At 39.4% G+C, this 18,731-nt stretch overlaps 1 protein-coding gene across 2 annotated transcripts in view; it reads left to right on the top strand.

The window, feature by feature from the left end:
• Positions 1–10,674: 10,674 nt before the first annotated feature.
• The window catches only part of LDLRAD4 (low density lipoprotein receptor class A domain containing 4), a 246,518-nt gene continuing 238,461 nt past the window's right edge, over positions 10,675–18,731 (top strand). Inside the window, exon 1 of one of the 2 annotated variants that reach the window (XM_018081925.2) lies at positions 10,675–10,710. The gene's annotated coding sequence lies outside the window, so the exon portion shown is untranslated. The remainder of the gene's footprint in view (positions 10,711–18,731) is intronic. The other variant, XM_018081916.2, reaches the window with a different exon arrangement.

Consider the following 18,731-nt stretch of genomic DNA (forward strand, 5'->3'; position numbering starts at 1 on the left):
TATCTGTATTTTTTTCCTTTCTTCTTTTTAGTTCTCTTTTTTTTTTTTCCCCAGAAGAGCCAGATAACTCCGCATCATTTCTGCTGTGCTAATCCTTCTTCCCAGAGCAGGGTGTGAATAGACCTTACAACATGGACTTAAGTTCTGATCCTCATTCTGAGGAGGAACAGCAGCTCTGGCTCAGCATTAAGTTGTTCCTCTGCATATAGAGTACTTTAGAGGAGGTAGCATGAAGAATTTATTATAGCAGAAATCACATGTAAACATCATGTTCAGTTAAGGCACAAAAACCCAGGAAGACTCTTAAGTTACCTGAAGAACTTATCTGGAGTGGAGAGAAAGGACTGTTAAACAGCAGTAAAGACATCCTCTGTGGGACTGTGTTTTAGAGGGGGAGTTAGTGTAAATGAGTTTGGACAAGCTCACTTGTTGTGGTTCCATCTGTGGTTTTAAAAGAAAGATTTAATAGTGGGATCTATTTTTTTAACTGTTTATGAAAGAAAGGGCATTGTATTTAAAATCACATATGCTGGTAGCATTACTCCTCCGCTGGAACTTTGAGAGATGAGCTCTGAGTGAGTCTCTTTTATTACAAAATGCCTTTGTTTAGAGATACATCATTCTTCTAGTGCATAACACTGTAGGTGATTTGAGGTGTGATCTGACACTATAATGGTGTTTGTCTCAGACTAGAAGGCCCCCTCCCTTGCTGTTCATCCCTGTTTGCATTCTGTTGTTGAATAGCTGACTTAAGCCTTGGATGCAATCCGATAAGCCCTTGGTTTGTGGTGTGTGCTGTTGAACCTGGAAGGGAAGACTCTTCTGCAAAACTACTGTTGTCCAGAGAAGCAGTCCAAAAGCATATTAGTGTCAGCTTTCTAATCTGTAGCAATATGAATAATCACTGCAAATTTTTTTGCATAAATTTGCAGAGATGGGAGGTGCTTTGGGGAGGTGCTGCTCAGACCGTGATGTCCTCTCATTTAAATTCATTGTAGAAAGGTGACAGCTTTTCTCATATTTTCTTGAAATGTCCGTTTTAAATCTGGTGATGTTATCAAGAGGAAGTCAGCAAGCTGATGGTAAGAGGTGGGGGTTTTGAGCTTCCATGCTTCTATTTCTAGAGGATACTGATAGTGTCATTTCTTTCCCCCTCAGAAGATTTGGAATTAGGCAGGAAAGAAGATTTGTATGGTTGCTTTCCCTTTTGTTTGAACAGCTGTAAAAGTATGGATTCAACAGGAGTTAAGAGGAACAGGTTAGTCACTTAAGTAGAACTTTTCATCTTTTGTTTTTGTAGGTGATTCTTTGGACAGTCATGATACATAAGACTTTACTGTCTTAATGAAAATAACTAGGCTGTAGGGACAAAGAACTTAAATCTTCTAGGTTATGCTTAATGCTTTAGTTTATATGCCTTCAAGACTAGTATCAATAAGCTTGAGAGAATATTTTTCAGATAAAAAGTGTCTATAATGTTTACCTGCAAAAAATGCTTCCTAGTGATCTTCAGGAGAAAAAAATGCAAAAATAGAACACTATTAAGTAAAAATTAGTATAGAGAGGAAAATTATACGCTCAAATTATAACAGACTGAGCATTTGAGTAGCTGAGGTTTCCTGTTGTTTTTAGTTAGGTAAGACCATTCCAGTTGTTCGTAACTTTCTCAAATATGACCCATTGGAGCGAAAATTTTACATCCTGGTTATATGATTTGGACTGATTATTTGGGCTGGAAAGCTTCTGAGATGCAACAAATTAGTGGAAGTATTTCTGAGCATGAATTTAGGAAAGAAGACGATCACTGTTGTGTCAGGGGGAAGGTCTCACCCATTCGTGACTGTCTTTGAGGGAAGACTTTACATTTGGTGGTTGACCATTGCTGGAGCTGTGCTAGGACAACTGTTGCAGTGGTGTGCTTTGAAGTGGGTTACTTGAAGGGTCTGGATTTAGACTAAACCTCCAAGTGGGAATGGGAAGGGAGTTGCTGTTAATGCAGGTCATTCCCACCATACGATTTAAATGCAACCCTGCAAGTGGTCGTGGAGGCATGACTGGAGTAGGGGAAGAGGAGGAAGGGTCAGCAGTCTGCGGGCTGGGAATGGAGTGGTCAGCAGGAGTGAGAATGTCTCAAGCAAGTGCCACTGCTGAAGCCACTCCTTCATCTAGCAGGGCTACTATGATATGTTTTACTTGGAAGCATCTTGTTGAAGAGAATAAATTGTACTTAAATGAGGATTTCTAGCTAGGTTGAATCTCACTGTCAGCACTTTGGGAGCACATATGTATGTGTTCTGTGATCTTGGTCTTTCCCAGAGGTATGGGAACACAGAGCCCTCATTTGTTTGGGGAAAATATCTCTCCAAGGGTCCTAAGTCCTTCTGTGTGTAAAAAAACTGCAGGAGGCAAAAGAAGGAATTTATAAGAAAAATAACAGTAAAAAAACCTATTTAGAAACAAGGAGCCTCTATAAATGACCCACTCTGGGACTGGTATTACAAAAATGGTTGTTCAGTTGTGTCAGGAACTGGAAGTACCTGGGTTTGGGAGTGAGTTGAGGAAGAGTGATGTGAAGAACAACTATGGAAAAATAACTCCCTACCATGTTGCATGACAGCAACGGATGGCATTTTTTTTAATAACTGACTTAAAACACATGAAAAAACATCCCCTTTTGTTTGAGTTATCTATAAAGTTCTGGTCAGTGAGTTCAGTTAGGCCAGGCTTTCATGTAAGGGACTTAGGATGCAGCTGATAAGATACGTAGCTTCTAACCCTCTTGCTCCTATGCCATTTGTTAGCTTTATGCTGCATGTTCTTGCAGGGAACTGTGGATTGCTAGTTGGGCTTGAAGACCTACCGAATCCAGAAACCCCTGGATTTCTGTTGTTTAACAGAGGAAATGTCTAAGCTAGTAGAATTATTTCACTTTAAGTTGTCAGGCTAAATGCAGAAATAAACATTGCCTGAATGTTAGACCAAGAAATAGAAAACCCAAACATGCTGCTGTAAAGTTAACCAGTAACCTGTGGGATTACTCCCAGTAAATAACAACATATGCTGTCATGTAAAAAGTGGAAATGGATCTGGAATGGTTGGTTAAAGCAGACTTCTGTGCATCTGTCACATGGGCTAATAAGTAATTTATCTTTGTTCTTTTGTTTATTAAGGGTGGCCCCATCAAAATGTCAATAAATATTGTTAGGAATATAGAGGATCCATGTGGTTTTGGGTGGATCAGAGCCAGTGGTATGTCTCCATCTTCTGTGATTGTAACAAAGAGAGAAGGAATACTGAAGTACAAACAGGAAGTTCCAGTGTGCCTTTTGGGTACTGACTTAAAGTACAGTTTCAAATTAAGGTTATGACTTTTAGATGTGAATGCAGTGCAGAAGGGAACTGACCGTCTCTGAGTTGCACTGCATTAGAAAGTGCCCACCCACTCTACAGCTCATGTTTGCAGCAGCCACCACTCCATAAAAGTGACTCTTTCAGATTTGTGCAGCTCCACTTTTTGTCTTTAATCATACTGTCACGTGCTTATCACTTCAAATTTATTTTCCCCAATAGTACTAAAGTACACTGATTTTTAAATATTAAAACTATGTCAGCTGTAGTGTAACCTATGGTATTTTCATAGCCCTCTGACATCTAATCCGTATTTCCATTAAAAACTGTATCTCCTGTGCATTCTGTCTTTTTTTTCAGCTTCATTCCAGTAGTTGGATAGCCTTTCCCTGAAAGTGTCTGAAGCACCAGGATTCTTGTTCACACTCTGCTTCCTATGATGAGCTGTGTAAGGCAACATCTGTGCAGTGCAGAGAGAGCCCCCAAAAGAATATGGGTTGCGTCTGCCTCCCTTCTTATCTTGCCTTGCTTCTCTTCCTCTTCTGCACATAAAGTCTGTCTCCCTAGTCCCAGTCTGCAGTCTGCTCATGAAATTGGGGTCAGCCTCTGAGATACCCCACAGTGACCAGTCCATGACTGGGTAAGAATTAGTCAGGTTCATTCTGCTCTTAGTAAAATGTAAGCAAGGTGGTGACTCTCTCTGGAGAGAGAGAGTGGAGCTGCTCTGTACAGCGAAGGGCTAGAGAGAAGCAGTAAGTGAAAGGGAAATGAACAGGGCAGAGCAGGAAAGAGACTGATTGAGAGAGTGCTAAAGGTCTGAGGTGGATGTGGAGAACCCAATGAATAAACCAGAAGACAAGAGCAGTGAATTATGATTGAAAAACTGTAGATAATGTTAAAAGACATCCAGAAATGATGGTGAGTGGAGTTCTGTTACATTTTAATTGTTTTTAATTCTCCCTTTCCAAGTCCAGAACCTTGGTTATAGGTGACTTTCATCTATAGTTTACTTAGTCACATCCAGTCCAGGCCTGAAAACTCTCACCTTATGTCATGTTTTTTTCTCGGGTAGATGTTGTATGGTGGTCTTAGTTCACTAGAGCATTTTGTTCCTTCTGCAATGAAAATGAAGAATTAAACATGGAAATTTGATTCAGAGCGGTCAGTGTTATGGCTGTGAAGGAACAAGTAAGAAAAAGGGGTGTTTTCATTTTGTCCAGCAAATGTTGGACATTTGCCAAATGCAATGCTAAAAACTGGAGTCTAGATGAGAAGGACCACACTGGGGGAGTCTTCTCCAGCAGTGGGTGTCCTTGCAAGCTGCTCCTCCTTTCTCTGCCTGTGGCTCTTGTGTCAATTTATACAGGAAGGCCGGAGAGCCCTTCTCTGAGACTCGTCTTTACATTGTTCATTAAGGTATTTTCCTAAAAAGTATGATTGGACTTCAGGACTTCAATTTTGCAGAACTTTAATTGCCCTTTCATTGAATAGCTCTGGTCATTAGTGCAATTGTAATGGGTTAATGTTCTTTGAGGCTAAAAATGAGTGGCTGTGGTGGGAGAATAGTCGTCTTTCCCCTGTGTCATGCTGTAGACAGACTGCTACTTCTCTTGTCAGCCTCTGATGTAACTTAATTAATTGTGGTGGAATTACTCCTGATCTATAATTAAGTGAGAAGGAAATTGAACTGGACAGTGTGAGAAGTTCCCTGTGTTGTTGCCTGCAATTTTGAAGAGAAATAGAAGAGTTCACATTTCATTACTGCCAGTCTGTCACCTTGAACATGAAATCCTTCCAACTAAGCACTCTTTCGGAAAAAAAGTTACTGGATGTGGTGCGTAGGTCCAAGGTTACTCTTTCTTTAGCCAGTTATTTAAGTCCTGTTATAATCTTAAGAGGATACCAAAAATTAAGTTGTGGAGTTGAGTTCCCTTTTTTTTTTTTTCCCCCCTAAGACATACTGTGCTAATATCCTCCACTATCACCACATAAACCTGCAGTTAATCACTGCAGGATCATCACTGGTGAGATGGTCATACCAAAGACCTGCCTACTGACATACTTGTCTGCCTTCTGACTTTTGGATTTGCTTTGTCACATGGGGAAACCATTTTTCATGTTTGGCTGGAACTGTTATGTTATTCTTTTCAGCAAATGCTCAGCGGATCTTTTGCTACTTACATGAAGTGTTACACCACAAGAACCACCGGTGTGAGGGCTTCCATACCAGTGTATGAAGTGGTGGTTGTATTAACGGTGGGGAATACAACCATTTCTGGTGTCCCTGGTTGGGTACGTGTCCTTTACACAGGAGCAGCGCAGCTCTGACACTGGAAACCTCCCATTCATATTTGAAGTTAATTATAAAGAGGTGACTGGAAAAAAAATTACATAATATCTGCCATTCCTCAGGGCTTGCATGGAGCTTGTTATCATCAAGAGTATGCCAAAGGTAATAGTTCTCCGACTGCTCATTTTTCATGGACATTCTGTGTGTTAGTTTTACTGTTCTTATTGGACATACGGATTAATTTTCCAAGTTCTTTTGTAGATCTTGGTTTAGGAGTCCTCTTTGTTTATCATATCAAGGAAGGTTTTAGTACTCCTTCTCCCCAACTTTAGAACTGTAATGAAAATAATTTGTTATCTCTGTGAGGAAAAAAAGTGTATTTGGCCAAAGATTAAACAAAAAGATAACTTTGAGGATATATAGTATGAGTTAGAACTTGAAGAAAAGTAAAATATGAATGACTGACTGTTGTGTGTATCCCAAAATACTTGCCTTGTTCTGTGTGCACTTAGCCTCTTTTTTTGGTTTTAATTTTTGAAATAATCAAGTTCCAGCCTTACTAATATTACTAAGATATCAGCGACCTCAGTTATTGAATATCTGATGTTTTTAATTTTTAAGTTAATTTGTCTTGAAATTCAGTTAGTTACTTTACTGTGCCATGGCTTCTCAAATTCATCCATTCTCAATAGCTGCTCCTAGTGGTCAGAATAGGAGCACTTTGATTATCAGTCTCCAGTGATTGTCAGTCTCCAAGACTGACACACACATGACTTTATCTTTGCATTTTTTGGCTTATCATAACTATTGGTATGTTTTCTAAGTTAAAATACATGATCTAGAGAAAATGACATTGTGAGTCTGTATTTGCATGGGTAAAAAATATTTCCAGAGTAAAGATGATGTTAATTATTTCATTTGAAAACAGAAATACTTTTATCTTGCAGGTCAGTAACTTTATTTTTGTCTTAAAAGTAATCCCAATTGCTGTATGAAAGGAAAAAGAAAATCAATGGTTGTGGTATTATTCTGCTTAAAAAAATAAAAAATCTTTTAATAGAAATGAAGTTGAACTCTAAACTGATATTTAGCTTCCAAATTTTATTATTTAAAATAATTTTTTGTGTGTTTTTTGATGTAAGGACTTATCCTGGACTGAATGCAGTTGAACTGTTTGCCACACTGCAGTGATTATTTTGCACAAGCTGTTAATAATCGTACTTAATGTAGACCTAGAGAGAGTAAATAGTTACCTTTATGTTACATCTCCCATCACTCAGTTACTGGAACTACAGAAATATTTTGTTGAAAATTCCTTAAAATTGAGGCTTTTTGCTCAGAGGTTTGCTCAAATCCCTTTTTTTGCAAGAGATGCATCCAGGCTAGATGGGAGAATGAGCAGAGGCGACAGATTGCATGGAGAGGATCAGTTCATGATCTCAGTCAGTTCAGGTACTCCAGTTTCTGGTAAACATTTCTTAAATCACTGAGGTGAAAATATGAATTGTTTAATATAATAACAGTCTTATTGAGAGAGCAGTTATTTGGAAAACTCTGTGTGTGTGTGTGTTTATACACATACATATGTATATTCTACTCTGCTCTGGTGAGACCCCCATGCTGTGTCCAGCTCTGGGGTCCTCAACATAAGAAGGATGTGGACCTGTTGGAGCAAGTTCAGAGGATGGCCACCAAGATGATCAGAGGGGTGGAGCACCTCTCTTATGAAGCCAGACAGAGGGTTGGGGTTGTTCAGCCTGGAGAAGAGAAAACTCCAGGAAGATCTTATAACAGCATTCCAGTACCTGAAGGGAGCCTACAAGAGAGCTGGAGAAGGACTTTTTACGAGGGCCTGTAATGATAGGACAAGAGGAATGGCCTTAAACTGAAGGAGGGTCAGTTTAGATCAGACATAAGAAAGAAGTTTTTTACAATGAGGATGGTAAAACGCTGGCACAGGTTGCCAAGAGAGGTGGTGGATGGCCCAGCCCTGGAAACATCCAAGGTCAGGTTGGATGGGACTCTGAGCAACCTGATCTAGCTTAAGATATCCCTGCCCGTGGCAGAGGAGTTGGACTAGATGACCTTTAAAGGTCCCTTCTAATCCAAGCTATTCTATGAGTCTATGATATATCCTTATCTAAAAGCTGTTCCTTACTGTTCACTTGGATAAACGCATTCTTGTCAGAGTGATGCATAAATGGTACATTTAACAGTTTACTAGGTGCAAATTTTAAAATACGTTTTCTGATAATAAAATATATTTTTGGTAGTGTTTATATGCTGTCACAGAACTCTGTTCCCTTATTTTCTGTAGCTGTTATCAAGTGTTTGAGATTGATATGCTTGGGAAGGTGGTGAGGGTGCTATAGAGAAGCCTAAACTTGTGATGAAATATCTGTGCTGGGTGGTTAGAATTTCGTTTAAGCTTGGTAGAATTTGGGAAGGGTGTGCATCATGTCTAGGGATGTGAGATAACAAACAAATTTCCGGTTATATGCAAGGCAGATCCTCAGCTGTTGGAAACTATCACAAAGCAAATTATACTAATAGAGATTTGATTATATTTCTCTGACTAGTTGAAAATCTGTCTTTCTGTCTATTCCCAGAGATGCTGCTGTGGTGTCTGTTGGATTTGACCCTTTTTTATTAAGGAATTCTTGGTGTTTAAAAACTGGTAAATGAGCTCTGGATGAGCCTATCCTCTCACTGAAGTAGTGATTCTCACTTTACTTCTACCCTTTCTACAGAAGTATAACTTTTCTTCCTATTGTTTTTCCATTGGCTCCATCAGCATCCTTTCAGGTCGCACTTCAGCTGACTTAGTCCAGTAGTGCCACTCAAGCTCCAGAGAGAACAGCTATTGCTCAGTCTTTTTTGTAGAAGGTCAATAAAGAACAAAATCATGATTTGACAAATTTAGAAAAAGGATGCATTTTATGTGTTAGAAAAACATTAGATGCTATGTGTAGATGTGTAACTATCATTTATATTTTCATTTATTTTTCAAAATTTTATGTCCAGGGTAATTTGAGACCACTTCTACATGATTAAAATAATTTAGGCTGTAGATAAGGCACTGTAGATTAGCACTAGCTAAAGATTCAGTAGTGAAAGTTTATATAGGTGACCTTATTTTTGCCAGAGTTTTTGGACTGCAAGTGGCTAATCTTGAGTTCTGCACAATGTCATTTACTATTAGCTTATTCCTAGAAAATTATGAAATTACTGTTTTGAAATGTTCTTCTAAACAGTATTATATTCAAGAGTTAAAAGAAGCAAAGAGAGGTATTGTATTAGAGTAATTCTCAATAATAATTGATTCGGAACAAAACCATCCTTAATGATAAGTGTCGTTTGAAGATGACCTGTGATTACAACCCACAGTTTTGCTGTCATTTAAGCTAGAGGGGACATGTGTTACTGCCTTGCTCAATTGATGAGATTGGATGGATGATTGAATGATGAGACTGCAAGCCAGGTCTTTAGCTTGTCAACTCATGCCTAATTCACAATGACAGTGTGCATGGAAGGCAAGTGTCTGTATCCCGTCATATTTAAGATTCTAGTTGCAGCCTTCTTTCTGTGTTAATGCTGTAGATGCTCCAAAACAGACCAGAGAAGGAAAAGATGGCTGTGGACAGAAATTGGCAATTTTTGTACACAATGCTCACCTTTCCCCCCCCCATCATTTCCTTATTTTAGTGTTTCCATGTAGAAATTATATAATAAGGAAGTGTTATCCATTAACAAAAATTTTTAACTGTCTGGGAAAACAATCCGTGTTTTTATAAAATACTTTTTCATTTCACTGCCGGCCTTTGCAGTTTCCAAAGCTTTTTGAATCTTCTATTTTCCCTTTTCCTTGGGATTTTCACATTTCTTCTGTTCTTGCCCCCTTTCTCTCACTTGACTCTTCATGTCGTATATGTTTCTATCACTGGCAGTTGTGTTGGTACCACTAATAGCTAAAGTATCTTAGTCCTAACTACTGCATGCAGCTGGCTAAATTGCACGTAGTTCCATATACTAAAGCTACTGAAATCTGTCTAGTAATCAAATGTTTTAAGATGTTTTCTAGTGACAGGAAGAGGAAAGTAGCTGTCTGAACCTGTTTGCTAAATGAACATCACAAAAAGGCAAGTTGTTAAATGATCATCAGAAATGGCAATGAAAATGATGCAATGAGAGAAAATAGTTTTAAAGTGTTACTGGTAGGTTAAAACAATTCAGGTGGAACTCTGGTCTTCTAGAAGCCGGTATAATTTTAAGATCCATGGTTTAGATTTTTATAAGATGCTGAAAAATTCAGATGCTGAAAAATTCAGATGCTGTAACCAGTGAATCACTTTTCATGTTTAGGTGGTTTAAAAAGTGAAGTTCTTTATGATAAAGCTCTTTAAGATGAAACCACTTAGGAGAAGATACTCCATGTACGTAAAACTACTTCTTTTCACCCATGTGGTTTGCTTCACTCTCTTCCTGGTGATTGTCACACCCTCCATGTCACAGGTGACTCTGTAGAACTGGTTCACTCACTGTCTCTCAGCCAAAAGGAGTTACCATTCTCCCAGCAGTCAGTGGCAATTGGTGATAGATTTTTCCTGAGGTACCATATGCTATGAGGCAAATACTTTAAAACAGCGTAAATCATGTGACATTAGCTAGTTTTCAGTTCTAACAAGTTGAACAGATACCACTTGTGCAGATGCTCTGTCATTGTCTCAGGGGAGCCATCGATCTGTGAGCACATGTGATGCAAAGCAGCCGACTGAGGGCTCAGACCCCTTGCAGCTTTAGTGTTGCTTTAATTCATTAGACTCGTTCCACAGCTTTATTTTACAGGGCGTATTACGTAAATCATGTATATTATTGGTTCTTTAGATTATTTGTGTTTTCTCTAGCTGGATGAGTAAGTATTATGCGGAAGATTTGGAAGGTTGCATAAGCTGCAGAACTTAGAAACGTGGTGAAGTATTGTGACACAGTTGAAGTTGTTATACCATGCTGTGCTCTGCGTGCATGAAGCTGCCTTAATGCAGCTACAAATGGGAAGATCGGGCACATAATTGGTAAATTCCTTTGATTTAACTTTTTTTAGTAAACTGCTTAATTTTTCTTCTCTATCTCAAGGAAGAGTCTAGCTTTTGACTCAGCTGTACATACTTGTTCCTTTAGTCCTTGAAGGGTGGAAGTTGCAACATGTGACTCATAACACAGTCTTCATCGAGTTGTATGTTACATTCTATATGCATGTTTGGCATTATCTATATATTGATTATCATAACCAAAATCATTTCACATATAGGTTTTAAGGAAACATGAATACACTCTTACTATTTTAAAGAGATCCGTGGAGTCAAATTAGGACATATACTGTCAAAACTGTAGAAATGTACACAGTAAAAATGATTACATTTGCATTTAGTTTGATTCACTACAGATTAATAAAATGTACAAGTCATGAGATGGTGGTGTGACTGCCCTATTGGAAAAGGTCTTTGAGAGAAGAGTAGCAGGAAGTGTAGAATATATGTGATGTTTGCAGAATATTTGTAATATATGCATATCAAATGATATAGTATGTTAAGTGCAATACAGTGCAATGGGAGTATTTTTTAATGTAGTTAGATACAGCTGTGTTAAAAATTTGCATAATAGGTACACATGGGAAAAATGTAGAGTTATTGCAGACAGTTTGACAAGTATATGTATATTTTTTTTCCCCCACAATTTTCTTTAGAATATTTTTAGTTGTGTATTTTGCTTTCTTTATTTTGGCTTTTTGTTTAACAATATTTAGTTAGACCTGTACAATACACGTGTGAAATGATTTGTTGTCAGTGTTTCTATTATAAAGTGCATTGTGTAGCTCTTGAACATAGCCTGATTTCTTTTAGGTAAAGTTGGTTGCTTGTGGAACATGTTCAAACCACAGATTCCTACACACCTCTAAAGAGGACTCTTGGAAGAGAAACTTGTTAAGTCATAGAATCATAGAATGGTTTGAGTTGGAAGGGACCTTGAAGATCATCTGGTTCCACTCCCCTGCCATGGGTTGGGACACCCTTCACTAGACTATGTTGCTCAAAACCCCATCCAGCCTGGTCAAGTCACAGGAGCATGTAATTTTCATTAGGGCTGGGCTCAATCCGTAGGGTTGAGAACTTTGTTTCTGAAATAAATTTAGGACTCTCTGAGGTGGATTGGCCCTGACTGGATGTCAAGTGTCCATGAAAGCTGTTCTATCACTCCCCTCCTCAGTTGGACGGGGGAGAGAAAATATGATGAAAGGCTCATGGCTTGAGATAAAGGCAGGAAGAAATCACTCAGCAAAAAAGATTTGACTTGGGGAAATCAATTTATTACCAATCAAATCAGAGAAGGGCAATGAGATATAAAAACTAAATCTTGAAATACCTTCACCCCAACCCCTCCCTTCTTCTAGACTCCACTCCCGAATTCTCTAGCTCCAACACAGCCTTCCATCAGTGTGAGTCCTTCCCAAAGACTGCAGTTCTTCACAAACTGCTTCTATATGCGTCCCTTCCATGGGGTGCAGTCCTTCAGGAACAGGCTGCTTCACCGTGGGTCCCTCACAGGGTCACAAGTCCTGTGAAACAATCATACTTCAGGGTGAACTCCTCTCTCCACAGGGCCACAGGTCCTGCCAGGAGTCTGCTCCAGTGTGGGCTTCACACAGGGTCACAACCTTCTTTCAGTCATCCACCTGCACCGGGCTGAGGTCCACCATGAATTGCAGGTGGATCTGTGCTCCATTGTGGACTTCCATGGGCTGCAGGGGCACAGCTGCCTCACCATGGCCTGCACCATGGGCTGCAGGAGAATCTGCTGTGGCACCTAAAACACCTCCTTTCCCTCCTTCTTCACTGACTCTGGTGTCTGCTGGGCTGTTTCTCTCCCATATTCTCTTTCCTTTCTTTGTCTGAAATTGCCGTTTTCTCCCCTTCTATAGTACATTATCCCAGAGGCACTACCACTGTCACTGCTGGGATCGGTCTTGGCCAGCAGTGGGTCTGTCTTGGAGCCGGCTGCAATGTTGACATGGGGGAAGCTTCTGGCAGCTTCTCAGAGAAGCCATGTCTGTAGCCCCTCTGCTGCCAAAACCTTGCCACGAAAACTCAATGCAGACTTTTAAAAAAATTCAGTAGCTTGAAACCTTAATTGGGAACAGGATCATAAACTGGATGCAGAAGGAATTCGGTGTATGTGTAAAGATACCTTAATTTTTATTCTTCATGCTTAGTTTAGCAAGGATTAAATAATTGGCTGTCTGGAAACTAGTGGTGAGTTGATACCTTTGTTTTCTGTGCCTTTGTCAGTCATAAGACAACACTCGAGTTACTTCACTATTCTAAGTGAGCGTAATACACACAGTATACTTGAGAGATTTAGGAAGGTTGAGAATTTTATGTAATCCATCTCGTGTACTGGTGTATTTATGAAGCAGGAGTATTTTTTGCCATCTGTGCATTTCCACCAATGTGCATTCTGTTTGTATAGCACTGGGAAACGGATATCTTTAATACACCATCCAGGAGTGGCTACTAATTTCCACAGTTTTCAGGTATAAACCACACTGCACTTCTGGAGGCGTTTATTAGCTATTTGAAACAATATGATGCATAAATTTACATTTTTTAAAGTAAACCCCATGCTTCTCAGTATGGCATCAGTTAGCACTCAAAAAACCATAATCTTTCTTCCTGTGAGCTTCTCTACCTGGTTTTATTTCTAGACATTAATATCCAGTGCCTTGGTATCTTGTTAGAAATAACAGGCAAGATTTCAAGGTAATAAGCAGTTACAGCCCTTTTTACTTGACAAATGAATGCTTTTTTCTGTACTCTGTCCACGGAAGATTCTTTTGCCCCTCAGGTTCAGATCTAGTGCTGTAACTGCATTCAGGTGGGCCAGCAGGAATTGTATGAGAATTTGCTCCATGTTTTCTTTGCAGTGACAATGTAGGGCACTTATAAGATTGATCAAAACCTATTCACTCAGGACAAGTTAACTTGTATTCTGCAGGTCTCTCATGCAGCCTGCTCTTATCCTTCTCTCTGTCCCACCCTTATTCCATCATACTTCTTTGCAGAGTTCATTTTCTAGATTAAAAAACAACAAGTGCTGTATATTTTAATCCCTTAAATCCCTTTTCTCTTCTTGTTTCATGGATGGGCTTAGCACTATTTTCTGCGGATGCAATGAAACATCTTGTTGCAACCTCCCCCTGTTGGTCACTTGACAGCTCACTTTTTGCATTCAAAACAGTGACTCCTGATCTTCTCTTGCAGAAACCGTGCCATGATTGCTGTCATCATAGACTGTCTTGAGTTCTTATTAACACAAGTGTATCACAGTTTTAAACTATGTGTATATATTTGAGTTACAGGCATTTTTTCTGCAACTGAAGAGTCTCCAAAGGGTAGTGAAGCAGCTTCTCAAACAAAGCCAGCAACAAAACTTGACTGGATGATCCTAGCAGATAAAGTAATTGGTCTGTCTGCAGTTTGAAAAATCCTGCACAATCTCTACCCCCATGCCCTGATTCTTAATGTTGAAAGCAAAGAGTACTTCCTGCTCGGTCTCGCAGTTAAACCTGCTAAAGAATGTGAATCTGATAGTGAGGTTGTATTGTGAGGGCTACTTGTGACACATATTTGCCGAGATTACACAACTGTTTGATGTTTATGTGAAGTATTTAATTAGCAAATGTTGTAAGTTGAAAACATTTTTAAATTGTATAGGTAGGTTGCCGGTAAAAGCTCTGATGAATGAAATGCATTACGAGTTTGCTCTGCAAATCTGTTTCTAAAATTCTAAATTCTAAAATACATTTTAAGGATGAACCAAGAAGGAAGATCCTTTTTGGCTGCCTGGCACAACCTCTGCCATTCTTCTGCACCCGGACTCTTCTTCATCTTCTTCCTCGCTTCTGTTTCTTTTTTTAGCCCCATTGTTTGAGAACAGTTTCTTTTTCTCTGAAGTTGTGCTGTGAGAACTTTGTGGTGTACCCTGTCCTGTTTTGCCATAGCTTCCTACATGTTCTCCATACTCTCCTTTCATTCCTCTCCTGGAATATTCTGATGGCAACTCCCACTCATCACAGCTGCTACCATTTTCCCAATGTACTGCAGTAAAAAACTGGAAGGTACCAGTTTCAGGACTACCTGTGGAGCTTGTAAATTTTGGTCTCTTACATATGGTGAATGAGATTTGAAATTCAACATCAGAGGTGGGAGCCTCTTCTCCTCCAGGTGAAAGACCAAGACTTACTGCAAGCAGAACAGTGCATCTTGTGTGGACTGGCCCCTGGGGTCAGCTCTAATGCCCAGCTGACTGCCCTTGAGTCTGTGGTGGGGTCATGGATGTCAACGTCCTTTTATTCCGCTTCATGTCATGGGCCTGACTAGCGTCACTAGCGATGGTAACATATTGGCCAGTTGTGGAAACACATCTGGCACCTGCATTCTGAATAAACCATTGTAGGTGCATGGATGAGGGCTTGCTTTGGTTGTACTGCATCTGTGCAGCAGTCTGGTATGTGAAGCGATCCAATGCAGCTGCTGTTTTGCCATGTGTAAAGTGCACGATGGATAGTTCTGCTTCCCAGGGAGGCAGATATGTGAGTTCTAGGTTGTGTAGAAGTATCAGTCCTTGCGGTGAGAGGAGAACGTGGAGATCTGGGAGCCCTAGGTGCAACTCACAGTTCCTCTAGGAGGAAATTTACTTTGTGAAGGAAGGTTTCTCTTGCACAGTTTGAGCTTTTCCCTAGCATATGGGTAGGTAGGAAGAGTTTGCCAAATGTGTTATAGTTACATAAAACATGCAACATCTGACAGATACGGAAAGGGTTATAATAAATGATTCCTTTACACTCCCTCTTTGAAAAAGCTAAACAAAAAGGTAATATAAAGCCCATCAGATTTTCTTTCCATTTATGAGGCTCTTTATGTTAGTGTGGAAATTCTGGCTCTGAGCATGGACTAACAATGGCTGAATCTATTTGAGATCTTTCTGCTAGGCAAGTACTGTGGTATTTTGAATTACAGTGATCATTTTGGTTTATTTGCCTTTGCTATTAATATCTGTGTATATGTAGGAGATTATTTCTAATATCTCATCTCCATTTCCAGTCCTGCATCTGCTATGACCCAGAGATAGGAGAGGCTGCTTAAGGTTTCTTAGATTCTTTTTGGTCTCCTTTCTCCCCTCTCTATCTTCCCCATTTTTAAAGCTGTACTACTTTTTCTGAGGGATAAAGTGAAGTTAAAAAAAAGAAGTAGAGTTGTATTTAGGAGATGGGAATTATTTTGCTTTACTGGAAATATTTAGCTAAGTTAGTGGTTTGGAAATATTTTCATGAGAACTGCTGAGCTAAAAGTTACTGAGACAAAATTCCATAAAAATAACTCTGAACCCTAGTTTATAACAAAGTCATTGTTGGCAACCTTCTGTTTAAAAACTTTCCATAGCTGCAAAAAAGACTGACTTATGGATCAAAGTGATCTGAATTTTTTTTTGCAATTAAGAAAAGTTAACATTTGGATTTGAACCCCACTGTGGGGGAGTTCATTTCCATTAATTTATTACTCTGTATCCTTAATAAGAATGACACCAAGGAACAGAGGATGGGAAGAGACACTTATTTCTATTTAAAATTGGTTCCGCAGGATGGAAATTTGGCAACTGATGTGGAAACTAAGCAAATCTGTTTACAGAGCTCTCTGCCTCTCTGAATAATGAAACCAACAAGAAAGCTTAAATAAAGAGAGATTTTAATGATGAAGCTGCACTTTGTTGAAGTTTTTCTTTGTGCTGTTTTCTAGGTCTTTTTACTTCGATAGTAAACTTGTTATTTTGTGTGAGATGTAGTGTAAATTGAGAGTACCAGCACCCAACTTGTGTCCTGTGCTCTTCAGAGCTTCTGACCACTGTTCACACTAATGATCCAGGTACAAAGAGTCTGGAAGTGGTGATATCAAAGAAGCTGAGGGTGTTACAGATAGTGCCAGGATAAATGTTAGGAGAGAACTTTAATGAGAGGAGTCACTGCAGGTTTCAGACAATAATTTAAGGGTTGGGCTGTGGCTACCGTTAATGCAGGAACACATGGGAGTGAGTGGAATCAGTTTCCCATCACTAACTCCTACAAATCCCTGTCATATCTTTTCAGAATTCAGATGGGTGTACCCACGCCCTCTGTGGTGGGCTTAGCAGGAAACAGCTAGGATGGGAGATTGGAAAGACACGCTTTCCTGCACCATTAACTTAATGATCAGCAAAAATGAGCAAATAGGGCGATGGATATTAGTGTATTAATCTAGTAAAGAATAGTTGCAATTTGAATACGATCAAGGAGAAAACTTGAGAGAAGCTGTAACTTGCTGACTCTAAAAATTTTCTGAGGCTATGCAGTTGCTGGCAGTCCTACACATGTGGCAGAGAGCAGGAAAATATTTTAATTTTTTAAAAAATATCACTTACTTTCTGACCCTCAGATTAAAAATAGTTATAAAATTGAATAAAGTCTTGTCTTTACTGAAGAGGAGAAATTGTTATTACTCTGCTTGTGCCACTTCTTGGTTATATATGCAGCCATATATAAAGGGGATAGGTTGGCAGTACCTTAAATTCCCTGAATGTTTGGCTTCGAAATAAGCAAGTGGTTATGGATTTTTTTTTTTTTAATCAAAAGGAAATGACATTCCCTTTTCCCTAACATCTTGTCTGCAAAGATGCAGAATTTATGTATTACAAGGATAATATCTACTTCATAATGCAGTTTTTACAAATGCGTTATCGGAACAAATCGAAGCTCTGTGGGAAGAGCCAACTTTTCTTTTACAAAGGGAAATGCCACCTTTCAAAGTAACTGAAGCTGTTTGAGGGGGTGAATGTGCAGGTGAATAAGAACGATCTGGATGTCATTCAGAGGTATTTGATAACATTCTGTACCAGAAAAAAACCAAGCAGCTGTGCATGAAGAAGGAGGGTCATGTCATGGACTAATCTGTGGGTAAAAGATGGGAAGAATAAGGTGGTCCCTTCTGACAGTCACCAGAGTAGTTGGACTGGTTGATGCATTCATCATATAAAAAGTATACTGAAAAGGGGCGCCTTGATGAAGTGAGAAAGGGTGCTGAGGATACTCACCGGCTCGTGGTAGTAAGGTTGAAGTGAACCATGAAGAATTGGAGTAGTGCCTGACATGGCTGTGTGACTGAGTGGTGGAAGGGCAACGAAAATTCAGTGCAGATAAATGGCAAATGGTCTACATGGGGAAAAAAATAACTGATTCTACTAAAAAATGGTGAGCTTTGAGCTGACTGTTACCATGAGTGAGTCATTTACCAGGTTATGATAAACAACAGTGTAAAACAAGAGCTCACTACTCTACACTGATCAGAAAAGCAAATCCAATGCTAGGAAATATTAATAAAAGAATAGAGAATTAAAGAGATGGCATACTTGTTGCCACTGTGTAGGTTCGTGGCTCACTAGCATCTTGTATCATGTGCAGTTCTCATCCTCTCAGCTCAAAAACAATACAGTAGGATGAGAAAAATTTGGAAAATGCATCAGTTTTAAGAGATACAGAAAGGCTTATGTACATGGGAAATAGGGATTCTTTATCCTGTCAGGAGGAGACATTAGAGGATATTCTTGAGGTCTGCAGTATTGTGAGTGGTGGGAAGAACCTGCACAGGTTCCATTGTTCATTGTCTCTTTCAACACGAGTCTTAGAGGAGGCATCAAGTAAAATATAAGCAAAAAGAAGAGGTGGGTCTTCTTAAAACGCTGTGCCAAAGACTATTATATTTGCTGAAATTTTACGTGGGTCCACTTTCTGACAGTATGGAGTCCCAGGTTTGGTGCAAAGCAGCAGTTGTTCATGCAAAGAAAGCTAGAGGCTCTCTGCCTCAGTATTGTCATCTTAGCAACAGGGCATGGTTTTCTTGCATATGCCTTTCCTAGTTTTGGAGCTCACACTGTACCTTGCTGAAACAGCAGGACTTCCATTGAAAGCAGAGGAGTAATGACAACACCAAGAGCTTTTATCTGTACCTTA

Source organism: Manacus vitellinus, unplaced genomic scaffold (genome assembly GCF_001715985.3).
Source record: "Manacus vitellinus isolate BGI_N305 unplaced genomic scaffold, ASM171598v3 scaffold_1_pilon, whole genome shotgun sequence".
NCBI lineage: Eukaryota > Metazoa > Chordata > Aves > Passeriformes > Pipridae > Manacus > Manacus vitellinus.